Source organism: Dysidea avara, chromosome 9, assembly GCF_963678975.1.
Source record: "Dysidea avara chromosome 9, odDysAvar1.4, whole genome shotgun sequence".
NCBI lineage: Eukaryota > Metazoa > Porifera > Demospongiae > Dictyoceratida > Dysideidae > Dysidea > Dysidea avara.
Window position 1 is genome coordinate 1,803,878 of NC_089280.1, and position 15,232 is coordinate 1,819,109.

The 15,232-nt window shown below is 36.2% G+C and overlaps 1 protein-coding gene and 1 long non-coding RNA gene across 2 annotated transcripts in view; both read left to right on the forward strand.

Moving 5' to 3' along the window:
• The window catches only part of LOC136265405 (gamma-aminobutyric acid type B receptor subunit 1-like), a 45,114-nt gene that overhangs the window by 12,686 nt on the left and 17,196 nt on the right, over positions 1-15,232 (forward strand). The gene's annotated exons all lie outside the window — the stretch shown is intronic.
• Positions 10,133-13,557, forward strand: LOC136265429 (uncharacterized). Its single transcript, XR_010705507.1, has 3 exons — positions 10,133-10,265; positions 12,989-13,052; positions 13,100-13,557. It is a non-coding gene; the product is annotated as an uncharacterized lncRNA (long non-coding RNA).

Consider the following 15,232-nt stretch of genomic DNA (forward strand, 5'->3'; position numbering starts at 1 on the left):
TCCGTTTATGTACAAACTATTGCTACTGTATAAATATCAGTGACGGTATTGGTCCTTCTATATACTGTTCTGTACCGATACCGATATTGGTAAAAATTACCATATTGGTGGCCAATATTTTAGCTGATCCGATAATTGGTACACCTCTAGTACAACACTGGAGGACGTTTGTGGGATATAAAAATATTTCATTTGTAGAAGCATGGAGCCACATATGCATGAAAATACCATTTGTTTCTTTTTGTCCATGGTGTGGTGCATCAGTTATCTTGGCTACATGAACACTATCATGCGTCTTGATTCATAGATATGTACACACATGACTGAAAAGCTTTTTATTAATTCATATAGATGAATGCAGTGGCTATTATATGTACTGACATTGTATAGCAGATTTATTTCAGTTTTGTTTTTCTTTATTCCTTTAGAGTTGTAAGAAAAAGCAGTTACCGACTCAATTCATTAATTTTAGTAGCAGTGTTTGTGGGGTTTGTTGGTACCCTCCTACATGTTATTAAACTAGATGATGATATGTCTGAACTTGTCACTACAACAATTTGTAATGTAAGTTAAACTATACTGTATGTTTTAAAGGAGAAAACTCTACTGCAGATTCACATGCAACTCGAGATAGTGCTTCTTAGATTCTTTCTGAGAAGAGGCCAGCTAATACCCTGCAATTTAGCTACATGATACAACATTTACTGATATAACAGTGCTTGCTTTGTTTTAACAGCATATCCAACATTATTTCTGGTTATATTCCATTTCTCTTTTACTTTGTAACTATTAAAATACCCACTTATCATCACTTCCAGACACCCTGTATAACCTCAGTTACCTCACATCCATTGAACACATGTGATATGTATGCTCACATGATCACTAAAGTGGAAAGAAATTACAAATACTATTTACTGTACTAGAAAGTTTCATTTGTATGAAAGTTCCAACATTACAGATGAACCCCATAAAATAATAGTGAAGGTTTTCTCCCTAAATATCATTGTTAGTAACGTACGTAATTAATATCTGATTTATATGCACAGGCAAGAATCTGGACTAACGATTTAGCATTTGTCGTTGCCTTTGGTACACTGTTTGTTAAAATCTGGAGACTCTACAAAATCTTCTTCAATAGAAAAATGTCCAAACGCGTAAGTACTACTCAGTACTCACTTCTATAGATTATACACATTTTACAATTCATAGAAATATTTGGATGATCAATATTTATTTCTGATAGTAGCAGTTATAGTAGCACCAATCTTAGTAGTATTAATTGTCCAAGTTGCAGCATTTCCACTAACACTACATACTAAGGTGATCAATGAGGTAAGTACTCAGTTATTGTCAATTATATACAACATACACTCATACAGGATGATCATTCAACAACAGAAATGTACATGGACTGTAGTGGAAGACATGAGATAATCTTTTTAGCTGTTGCCTATACTGAATATGTTATATTAACATTGTTTAGTATAGTGCTGGCTTATGAGACAAAGAAACACATTGGCAGTTATCATAAACATCTTGAATCAGCTGTGATCAACCTGACAACTATACTAGCTGTCCTGTTGTCCTCTGTTTGTCAAGTTGTTGTGATTGTTTTTCATTTGAATGAACAACAAGAAGGAGTATTATTGGTGGTCACACTTCGTGACTGCCTATGGATGTTTCCAATGATCTATTTGTTGTTCATTCCAAAGGTATGTACATTGCTAATGTGGTTACAATACACGCATAATATGTAGATGTATATATGGACACTGTAATATATACAGTATTTAGTCAATACACATCACAACATGCAAGTCTACCAATAAAAGATCTTCCCACAGTAGTCTGTACTCAAATAAAAGGCCACAACTACCACTCATTAACCACAAGTTAAGGTTCAATGCAACGTTTCTTGACTCAACTCTGTCTCTTGCAATCTAATCCTTAACACATCCCTGAAATGTGCTCCAAAACCACATGTAATGTTACAAGTTTTCTTTGATTGCCAATAATTATTTGATTGTCAATTGGAATATTTTTAACAATGGGTAATATAATAATAACTTATCTGCTGACACTATGTTTTGCAAAAAAAAAAAATAATGAAACAATGTGTATCAGCAATTAGCTAGCTATTACCTTAAAATGTTGCAAGATGTTGTGCTAACTGAAGAGATGCCTGGCTTGTACTATATAATAGTTCAATTGAAATTAATTGATTGCTAACTGCTAGTTAATTAATTACACTAACAGATTGCTTCACTACAGTAACTACATATTTCAGTTGATTAAAGATGTAAACTTGACTCACTGCATACTCTCTGTAGCTCTTTTGGAAAGTAAAGACAACAACTGGTTGATAGACAATAATATGTGTTTTTGACATAATATGACAGTACACATCTGCTTAGACGTATACTATAGGTATAGCTAGATACAGTATATGTTTAAGCAGATGTGCATTGTGCCTTGTAATAGCTGATAAACATTATCAGCCATATTTTGTTGCAGATATACAGAGTAAGCAAAGCCAATCTCCTATCAGTGTATTATCACACTCAAGGACTCGTTAACTAATCTAATGCACATGTCAGCAATGGTAACATTTTGGAGAATAAAAAGCAAACAGACCAATTTTGGGCTTCAAAGAAGACATCTACACATCACTGTAGCACATGATGAACTGACACAAGGGCCATCCTCTCGTCAATTACAATTTGCAAAACTTGTGATTGTCAAGTGGTCTTTTTTAGACAGGCATTTAATTTATAGAATCTCATCGTCATCCACTAATCGTCATTTTTACATGTCTGTTTTCATTCTTATTACACAAATGTTATACATAATATGTCACATAATTTATACTCCAGCTGTGTATGCTACAATTAGGGACCGGCCTATTATGCTATTTTTTACCTGTTGTGCTATGTTGCACTGCTCAAATGTTCCCCTATTATACTCAATATTATACTCACTATATTTCATCATGTTGATGTATGTTATACAGTAAAGTTGTCGTTATGCTTAACATTTAATCTGAAATATCTTTAAAACCTGGTAATGGCCTACTACTAGGTTGCAGAATTTGCAAAATTAAATAAGCCTGTGGAAGGAGCTTGGTTGTTTTATTATAATGAATGACTATTGTAATGGAGCATATTGAGTAATTGAAATGTATACATATAATATACATGTCTGGTTCACGCATTAAATTTGCTGGAAAATTGAAATTATTCATCCTACTATGCTAGTATTGTGCTTGATACTTTCTGGTACCTATTATACAGTTGGCATAATAGGCTGGTCACTAATTGTGATGGTTGGGCAAATGCTTGCCCATTCCCACCCTTGACTACATCCCTGGGATCATCTATCCATTAGTTCAACCCTTCATGCAGTGTGATGCAGATCTTACTTGCAGTTGCAAGAGCTGTAAACAACTTCAATATATGGTAACATTTCTTACACTGACACTTGTACTATAGCCACTTTACATACAGCATTTTCTTTTTCCTCTATTAGAATCATTATGACATCACTATAGCAATGCTACACTTAAAAGTCCTTTCCAACTCAGTGTATAAATGCATGGTAATCTATACAGGTACATGTCTTAATTAGTCTCAAAATGAGATGGCCATTTGAACCATCCATGTCTGTGTCTTACATAGTCTGTGACATCTCATTTATTAGATTAGTCGTGACATGGCAAGCACGTACGTGCTCTATTAATAATTGTTGCTATAAGGCCACACCAAATAAATTCTCTGTTTCCCGTCCACCGCCCGCATCTAGTTACTGCCAGCTCTAAATATTCCATTATTCCGTATTCTTCCATTATTTTCCGGTTATTGTTGCATACTGACAGGCTCACTTGAAACCATGTCAGCTCACGTGTCAGCAGTGCTATCAAGTCGGCACAAACTTCACGTTTGTGTTATTTTTGCAATTTAAAAAGGAAGGAACAAGCTTAAGGTGAAGTCAAGCATGCATTTATGCAGCTTTTTATGGTTGTGTCAGGTAAATAATGATTTGAAAAGCTGCCAATCTTATAATGAATAATGGAAATGAACCGCCCGCCCGCATGCAAATATGCTTGAGCCCAGGACGGGAAACAGAGAATTTATTTGGAGTGGCCTAAACCAGCTCTTCTGTATGTAAAATATTACAATGGTATGATCCATTATGGATTATAAAAAAATAAAATATAAACTACCGTAATTCGCTTTATTTTCGTGCAAAAAAATTTTTGGTGATAAAAATTTTCGTGTAAAAATATTTTCGTATGATTTACGCGAATGGCTACTCTATTAGAGTAGTTCGATTTTAGGCAAAAAAATTTTCGTGTAAGAAATTTTCATACAAGTACTTGAATGCGAAAATCATTTTACAACGAAAAAAAGCAAATTACGGTAGATAAATAAAATGTTGGAAATTTAAAAAGTGGAAATAAGGATTGCTAAAATGAGCAACAAAACAAGAAGGTATCGCTGGGGTGGTAAGGTAAGCCACAAATCTCTATTTGACTTGACAACACTTTCAAAGACATCATTGTAAAGGAAAATTGGATCAAAATAGGGATTTAGTTGTAGTTTACCTTACCACCCCAGTAATCCATTCTTGTTTTGCTGCTTTATTAAGTGATGCCTATTTCCCCTTATTAAAGAGCTAATATCTGGAGTGGCTAAGAATCAATCTTAATGCAACTTGCATGGATGATGGATTAAACCTTTGGTAACTATAATTACCAAAGGTTTAATCCATCATCCATGCAAGAACACCTTGGCTGTAAAACAGGTGCACCCATGCAACTGGTAACCGAAACAGCTGATATCAGAAGTGGCCAATTGCAGGAATGAATAATTATAATGTTAATATATATACAACTAATTGTAAGTGGTAATGTGCAGTTATTGATGTGATAAGGTGTACATTTAAATTGTAGTGTCACCCCCTTGTTTCTTACTGCTGCTGCTTGCAAGTTAAAAAATGGAAATTTAAGTTACCAGTTATTTTTACTTTCATGAGTGGATTATTTTAACTGTGCAAGCCTCACAAGGAGCATATATGCACAAAGTGAATTACATTACAAAAACAGTGTAAAGACGAGACAGCATGTGCAATCCAATTATTCTTTGTTTTAATTAATAATTACACAATCTAGATATTCTGATAAAGAGATAGAAAAAAGAGGTTGTAAGTGTAATTATAATATGCTATCCCGTAAAACTTGCAGAAGATTTTCACATCAATAGTAATTCATGTACATATCATTTCCTTTTCCCTTGTTGTAATTGCTGCAACATTGTTTCTACCCTCAATTTTCTTAAATTATTAATGTAATTCAAGTTTTCTTTTTTTTTAATTTTATTTAAAAGAAAGAAAAAAACTTGAATTCTTTCTTTCTTTGTGGCTGCTAGCATGGGTTGCCAGCAGACCATCAGTGCAATAAGTAATCTAATGTTATCCATCTCTTTACTACAATTGTACCATGCCATGCACTGTAAAGTTGTATACTAATATATGTTATGATCAAACTGTCAATTGTATTACAGGATTTTTCCGCTATGGAGGCATGCAATGGATCACATGGATTCATGTTTAATTACTTTCATTATTTATGTGGAAGGTTTCTTTCTGCATTTGTTCAGTCTATTAGTGGCTTATCAAACTCAAAGACACATTCGGTGACATTCCTATAGTTTGGAAACTACCACAAATATAATGAATCAGCAGTGATAAACCTAACCAGCATGCTGGCAATCTTTTCATCTTTAATAAATACCTGAAACTGAAATGTTCCCCTTGGCCCCTAGCTTAGTCGTATGCATGTACTCAGTATATATATATACACGTATACGTATATCTTCAGCTCTACCTACTATACTCAGGCCTACTAGCCGCATTCCTTTCAGGTACCATGTTAGCTTTTGTGTATAGCATTGTGTATATCTGTTTAAGGCATCAAAGTGGTGTTTATAATTCTAGCCCTTATCACTTGGAACTTTGCGCTGTTCTGCTGTGTACCTTATTTCTGCATCAATAAGTTATTACGCAGGTGGTTAACTAGATGGGTGGGTGTAACTAATTATAAGTATATATTCTTCGTCAATTTATGGCCTATACCAATAAACTGGATCAGTATGAATAGACTAATGTGTTCCCTAGTATTGCATGTGGATCTCTACCCCATGTGGATCTCTACTCCATGTGAATACATTCTTATGTCTATAGCCGCAATATACATTTACTCGTATATGCAATCCTATAAATAAAACTGGTTTTACTGTATGTGTTTATATTCCTACGTACCAGCGTACATCAGTTTCTTGGGTGCATATATATGTAACTATATGTATGTGTGATTTGTGTATGCTGATGCTACCAACACATTTTGCTGGTGAAGGGCACTTTGTTGTGGGGGAAGTCTGGGAAGGAGAACAATTCCAGGTGCGCATGCATAAATTATATTAGCAGTATGTTATGTAGTTTTAGCCAAATATATGCTTTGCTGTTTAATTTGCCTTGAAACGATCAAATGTTACATCTGTCTTAAGTTGAAACAGTCAATTTTATTTTTGTCTGTTTATTTTTTTGTAATGCTTACTTATTTTTTCAAAACACATTGTTTTACCTTTAAGCTCTCAGTTTGAGGTAATCCCTACCTGACCCTGAGAATTTCTTTTAACCAAAAGTTTGTTAGCACCACAGTGGCTACTTGTGTGATCACATGCAGCTAAGCCATGTTTTGCAACCAAGGTGTCTAAACACATGGGGTTGAGCAGCTTCAGCATGTACCTGTATTGTGTGTTGATATATAGCTATTGGTTTATATGGCATATAAGTGTGTTATTGTGTACATACTGAATTATGTGTGATTAAGTGTATGCCTTCTGGTTAATTTAGCTTGGCATTGTTCTTCACAGTGTGGATAATCTGCAGTTTAATAAACATATTTATTCTATTATCTTCCTTGTCGTCATTTTTTCTCCTTTCTTGGGTGGAAAGGTTTCATATTGGAACCTTTCTGTGGCCGTTCACCCAAGTTTATACCTAATTTTTCTACCATAGGCTCAAAGTTTTAGTAGTGAGTGTAGTTTTGTGGCCCTATTCTCTTTGTAAGCTGGGTGGCGGGGCCCTGTGCTTTTACGTACCACTATATCACCACAATCAATGATTGGGGTGACCATCAACCATCTGATGTCTCAAGCTAAGATGTTCTAAGCAAGGTGAGCGAATAGCACTAAATGGAGTTTAAAGAATTTAGACGAGGTTCAGTAATGATGGAAGTGAACTGTGCAGTGCCCTCCATTCGATTATCAATCTAATAGTTGCGAGTGCGCATTAATCAGAATCTAAATGCATGAGTGCTTTCATAATTCATTAGTTTATTTTTTAACTGTGAGTTGGGGCTTACAAAGAGCTCCCATCCCATTGTCATATGTGTTCTACATAGTACATCATTGTATGCATGATTGCTCTCAGCAGGTTTCCATACTCAACACAGTCTTTGCTGGGGGAAGAGTTTCCTTGTTTTGTTTTGTTGTTTGCTGTTATTTACTACCATTGATTTTGTATTATGCTATTTCTGTGAAAAGGAATTACCATGCAGCTAGCTAGTCTATCCTTATTCAGTTTGTGATAAATTTCCTGTCTGTGGTGTTACAGATGAGCAACAACGTAGGCTTGTATCGCATATGATGAGCAGTAATTTGTGTTTATACTGCAGCAGATGTGTAGTAATATGTGCTAGATGAGCAGTAATTGATGCATGTGTGCTTGTACTGTGGAAGATGTGTAGTAATATGTGTGTGCTCGTTACAGAAGTGCTCTCAGTCTTCTCCATTCTCATATAGTTGAGAATGTGATAGCTCAGGGCCCTTAGGATGCCACCTTCCCCTATAAGCCATTCACCCAAGTTTATACCTAATTTTCCTCCCAGATGTTTATAGTTTTAGTAGTGTGTGTAGTTTAGTGGCCCTATTCTATTTTGTAAGCCAGGTGGTGGGGCCCTGTGCACTTACCACTATCATCACAATCAATGATTGGGCTGACCATCAACCATCTGATGTCTCTATATTGTCTCAAGCTAGGATGTTATAAGCAAGGTAAGCAAGCAGCACTAATAACACAATATAAATTCTAAGGTCACAATTCCATATTAAAAATTTTATATGGCATGCTTAATTGTAACATACCACAGGGCAAGAAATTTTTGTAGTATTAAAGTTCCATGTGTTGCCAAAATGTGGTAATGTTCATGGAACAAATTATATGGTTTAGGCATCGTTCAATATTGTTTCACACAAACTCGTATATTGGCTGTAAAAGTTTTAAAATTAAATTGTGTGGATAAGACATCTGCAAAAATCCATGAAAATTTGTATACCATGAAAGGTTCTTGCCTTATAAATAAAGAAAAATTGGGGAATTTTAGCGATCACAGTAATAACGAGTATACAATGCCTGCAGCAATTAGTATAAATTAAACTTTTTTCAGATTGTGAACCATCGTGACATACTGTTGAGCAATCAGTTGGTCATTTAACTCATTGCATTAGGTATAAGACCTTTCAGTAGAAAATAAGAGCAGCTGTTATAATTATTAACTTGAGTCATTACAGTATTTATTATTGTGCTTGACCTACTGAATGGTATATACTACAGAACAGATGAAAACAAGTAAACACTTAATTTGATTTTAACTGCCAATAAATACTGTCTTTAAACTATATTTATTCCTGCCAGTATTTCCTTTATTACATGGTCTCTTGCAAAACAGGGGATCTCAATACATATTAATATTTCTATGAATGTATTATATGCATAATGTTGTATTTATTGATTGTTTGTCATCCACAATTACAAGTTTACCAAGTGAAATGTGCCACTACATGTCCTTGTAGTTGGTTGCCAATACCCAATGATTCAGTTGCCAATATGCCACAAGTGCCCCAGTGCAGACAAAAAAAATAAGAAGGTGAATTTGCTGCTAATTAGGGCTGCCCACAGGGGGGCAACTGGGGAATTTTGCCCCGGGCTCCAGCCTGAAAGGGGCCCCAGGAAGGGCCCCTTGAATACCGATCTAGATACTCTAATAGAGCAATCACGGTATTCTTCAGAGGAGCAGTGTAGCAAGCTTACAAATAAGGAGATATGGTTGGTGAGGGGCAGCAATTGTCATTGTCAGCATGTAATGACCTTTTTATTTGTGTCTTCAATTTACAGCTTGGGTGAAGTTATGATTCAGAATGGAAACCTCCTTTGCCCCTGGGGTGCCACTTTAACTCTTTGCCCTGGGCCCCTTAATTTCTCTGAGTGGCCCTGCTGCAAATGGTGGATCAGACACTCAATTGGCAGCCAGTATATATATGGAAAATGGCAGAAATAAAGGACACAATTAAAATTGCTGAAGATTGGCTACTAGTATAGTACGCATACACACATAGTGCTTTAGCCTTGCCGTATCGCAAGTCGCCTATTATCCAACGGTACGTATTATCATAGATTATATAAGGTAAGGAATATATAATCTATGGTATTATCATAGATTATATATTCCTTACCTAATCTATGGTATTATCGAACTTAACACACTAGACGAGCTACTCGACATACTAAAACCAATAAACGCTAACTAAAGACTTGTAGAGCTGTATGGACCACCAATACAACATTTACAACAGTTTTCTTCAGTGGTTCTATTGGTAAAGGGCTCCAGAGGCTCTAGTGGCACGAAGCGAGCAAAATTACAATTATTTTAACAAACATCTATAACTTCTCACCCAAGCTCTCACCACAACAACGCACGTACCCCCAGCCTGGACCACTCAACAGAGGAGTCCCCGTTCTCCCTGAGCACCAAGTTGCAAGTAAATCGAACCAGCAGGCCTCAAGTTATGAGCAAAACGGTAGCGCCTATTACAACTATGGTTTCAGTATAACTTGAATAACTCGTGAACGGCGTATTCAATTTCCGTAAAATTTCTGTCACAGATTGTTATCCGGTAGTTGGATATCCCATAGAAACCTCAAAGTTACAGGGTAATTCCCTGGTATGTTATTCATTGGAGTGTGCGAACATACTCTTGGTAATACGTACCGGTGTTTGAGGAGTGATAAATGATAGGCTCTACTGTTTCGCGCATAACTCGCAATGTGCTGGTGTGATTTACTTGCAACTCGGCATCCAGAGAGACCAAAGGCCGCTCCGTTGAATAGTCCAAACCCGTCCAAACCGGAAGCCGTGTGTTGTTGTGGTGAGGAAGTATAAGCGATTATTGAAATGTGTTCGATAACTGGCGACTTACGCTACATTTTCATATTAAAATACTATTTGTAAGCACTAGGATTTTTCATTGGATAGACAAACCCTAAAGGAATAATGTATTAATCACTGAGGCAGAGCCAAGGTGATTATAGCATCATTCTTGAAGGTTGTTCCCTGTTTATCCACTGAAGAACCCTAGCAATGTATGTCTTAGTTGTTTAGAAAATGTTCTGTGACTGAAATTTTGTTAGGAACTATAGCTAGGCCTAAGCAGTGGCGTAGCCAAGGGGAGGCATTTGCCCCCCGTCACTAAGTGATGTTTTTTTAAAACTTCCGTCACAAGCTTTCCAGTAACTGACACGCATCCCAAATTACTGTTTGTGCGCTACTATGCGGGTGCACGCAACATTCAACTCGCTTGTGAATGGTGATAATAATACGATGGTTTCTTGCACGTTACAAGCAATTAATAAAACGATGCGCTAAAAATAAGGTATGCCTGAATCCCAAGGGGTTCCCCGTATAGACACTAGGCCTTCACCGAACGAAAATATTAGACACAATTCTATATTTAGCCTACACTACTCACATGATAGTGCATTTTTCGAATCTAAAGACAGATGACCCGCTCAAACTGACTTCGCAAGAGTCGCAACTCAGAAGTGACAAGTGATATGCAATGATGCTGCAAACCTACGAGGTGGTAAAGTGTTAAATGAACCAACTTTATTTTCCCGAGTTAGGATCTTCGTACACTGGTACAGTGTAGTTTAATTTTTTTCACTTTTGTCAGTCAGTCAGATGATCCGTCACAGGCTTACAAATTCTGCTAACAGGAAAGGTATAGAGTTGGGATTTCGTGCCAATACATGGCGTTTAAATTTTGCCGGCTGAAGTGAGTGAGCTCGTCATACTATGCCAGTGTGCTAGGACTGCAGCACAGACTGTGGCTGACGTAAGTAACTGTGACACATTGTATTTGTACTAAAATATTCACAATATAGTTCTACTGGATTGTGGGCGGATTTGTTGGAGTACAGTTGTGGCACGTGCAATGATGCTCGACGAAAATATTTCCATTGATAAGTGATAACTGGTAGCAACCAGTAATGAAGTAGTTATGTAGCTAGTTACATAAGCTGTGATAATACAACACTATGTTGGCTAGCCCATCATTGGGTCATTAGCCTTTCGTGCAATTATGAACAATGTCGAGTATTTTGTGGGGGATGCCCCCCCACCACCGTCTGGCTAGCTACGCCCCTGGGCCTAAGTAAAATAATTTAGCCCAAAATGTTTTCAGGAATTTCCCAAAATTTTTACCTATTAGTTCTTCAGTATTCTCATTATGCTCAACAATTCTTACAATAATCTTGGAACATTTTAATCATTGAATACTCTATTAACTAGCATTTCACTACAAAGTGACTGTTCTATTATCTAAGGAGCTATGTGCGTATGCATTTGAGAGCTCTCTATTGCAATTTGCAATAGGCTCTATTAGGGAGTATTGATCTACTTTTAAGGAATTAAGCTCCATAGTTTGAAATATCCACCTAATATGCTAACATTATGCTGGCATAGCACTACATGCAGCCTTTATTATTCTGGCATGTTTAATTGACACAAGCCTATTAGAAACCCACAAAATATGTAATTTGTCAAAGTTTGTGGCTTGGTGACATCTACAATTCTCTTACCATATTAAACCCTGAATAGTTTACAAATATCAAAACATTCTCCAAATGCCATGCATTGTTAAATTATTCTTGAAAGCTGCATCTTGTCTTACCGGTGTTCGTGTAGCTTGCTTTTTGTGTTTGTGTTAACTTTTCATCTGGGCTTTCATATTTTTGATTTATTAAGGCTTTACAGCACAAGTGCTGAAGGTCTGTAGAACACCTGGTCCTACGGCTTGTTTAACTTACATGATCATAACATACACATTGGTCCCAGGCTCATAACTCGACACTATTACTTATCTGAGCGATACTTGATTATCAGACCTCATTTTGTTTGATCAAATTTTGATGAATGTCTACATCATTAATTAAACAGTCTCCAGTAATATTATTGGTGATGCCTGTGTTTTCAAATAATTCCACCTTTCTTGTCACTTCTCCGAAATCTTCAATCCAAAGTTGCTCTGTTGACTATTACATGGTTGAAATAGGTTTACAGAGATTCAACATAGCATTCAGAGTGAATGCTGTATTGCTAGTGGAAGGTGGAAGGATTAATAGAAAGGTACAGTTTAGTGTACAAGCTAAGATGTTCTATTTCAGCAATCAATCAAGCATGACTGTTCTATTAGAGTATATTCAGAATCACATGACATTTTCATTCAGATATTATTGTTGATAGCAATTTATCCTTTAGCTGAGTATGAAACTACATTGGTTGGAGTAATAACAGCTGTGCTTACCAGTATGCCTATAAATTACTTTCTATGATCAAGAAGTGTCTATACCAATGATGAGAAGTATAAATCTGTCACTATACAGCTAGTTGAAGACAACTGCATAATTATTCCACGTGGTACTAAGGCATCCCTTTGGTATTTATTTCAAAATAGTACTAGTTATAATTACTATAGTTACTCACCATGTGTTCGGCTATGGTTACTTTCACTGAAACTAGCTAATAGCTCGTTACAATCTGAATTAATACCTGTTTGATAACTATTAACTCTTCTATTATTGTTCTCCTCAGATATTCCAGGAAAGGAACAGGGTGTATATTGGATATGTATGAAATCCCTGAATATTGATTACTTGTAAGTTGATCATGGGGCATCATCTAAATCTCAGTTATCATTCTTAGAACATTAATTGGAAAACCAGTACACCTTTGAAGTACTAAACAGTATTGCAATACAATATTCGGGACACTAATAAAGTGCTGTGACAGTATACAGGAATTGTAATACTGAAGCTGGTGGTTAATAGCAAGGAATTAGGATGTTGTGAAATCAAAATAAATTGTATAGGGGTAGCTGAATGCAAACTTTATGCCTTGCCACTTTAAACTCTTTTCTGTGATCCATGTCAGTTTCCTTGCATTTAAGGGCTGGGTATAGCTGTAGGCATTACTTAAAATTATATCTAATTCCACAGTATTACTTTTTAAAATAATTATTTTAGAAAACTACAGAGGGCCTTATATACTGTTCTATTAGCTAAATGCATCCTATAGTTAGCTAAGTAAATATTGGTATTGAAATGGATGACTTGAGTAAATTAAGAAAACTGCATTAATTGAGTGAAAGCTGGAACTATGTTTTGTAGTCAATTACACTCACACATACTGGAATGTTATAACTATCACACTAACAAATTTTAGTGATTCTGTTTGCATAGCACAAGCTGCTATTATTAGCCAATTACTGTCTCTTTCGCACTTGCTGCATTATAACTGGGAATCGAACCTGGAACCTTTCGATTACCAGGCAGACGCCTAACCACTTGGCTATGCTGCCCCCCCCCCATACACACATGCACATGCACACACGAACACACACACACAATATACTTAGTGTGAGAAAAGGTTGAAAATGTAGCATCAAAAGTTTATCTTCTCTGTCATAATTGTCACTGATATGCTATAGCTACATGCACAACTCAGTATAGATCTCTCATGATAAACAGAAAAGCCTAGTATACCTGAGAGCTAGCTCCTTTCTGTACAATTTAGTCATCTCTAAAGTGAAAACTTACAGCTATATTGTTGCTTCTTAGTAGCCACTTTTCAATGAGACCACCTAGTTATATAGTGGCTGTGCCCAAATCACACCTATGTCCTACAAGATTGTAACTATAACTAGCTATGATGTAGGAAATTACTGATTAGTGTTGTCTCACTTCACAACTTTATTTTATTTATTTATTAAGGCTTTACAGCACAAGTGCTGAAGGTCTGTAGGACACCTGGTCCTACAGCCTTGTTATATAAAGTGTGTTTGAAAACTATGCATTAATTGTTGGGGGGCCCCAATGACAGCATTTACCCCAATGGTACAGAATAAAACAGTAGCTATATAGCTACACCTAGTAAGAAATTTGCCACATCCACATACACTCATGAATCTCTATCAGATTAACACTATACAGCTACCAACACTTACAATTAGGCCTGTGTCAAATATTCCAGCATATTATAGAGCACAATAGGCTGGAGTGGTATGCCAGCACAGGCCCGTAGCCAGGAATTTTGAAAGGGGGGTTCTTTTTGACCAAAAGTGGACCTTTACTTGCATGATGATTAATAAAGGTACTGAGACTGGGTGTGCGAAGCACACCCAATCTAGGGGGGTCTGGGTGCCCCCCCCAGAAAATTTTTTGAAAACAGATACTAAAAGGTTGAATTTAGTGGCATTTCAGTCAATAAAAATAACATTTTTTTAGGTAAGCTGAAGACCAGCTGTATGAATGATATCTGGAAAAATATCTCTACTGCTACTATAATTATACCATCTGCACATGCATGTGTCTAAATATAATATATTGGAATGTCACAATGAATAAGAATGGGAAAGATTGAGCACTCTGCCATGATCAACAGGGGCAGTGTAGCAGAACAAAGGGTGTCTTAAACAATGAAATTTACACATTGCATGGAGTTGAAGCATGGATGCTATTCGTGGGCTCTGCATGGAGGGGCTTGTCCACCAAAATCTTATATTTTAATGAAAGCTCGGTTTAGACAATCTACATGTAAATTAAGTAGCTTTTAAAAGAAAATGTAATTGTGACTGTTCTATTAGAGTGATTGTTCTATTAGAGTGATTGACTGCTCTATTAGAGTATCTCGATCTTGCATTGCATTTAATGCAAGCACTGAATGAGTTACTCGGAGCACTTATTTTAGCTTCTTATTATAGTGGTATCTAGTAAACTGTAGCTAATGGACTTTTGCTCCTGAAAATTTGGACTTGTATACTAAAATTGTGGACCTTTT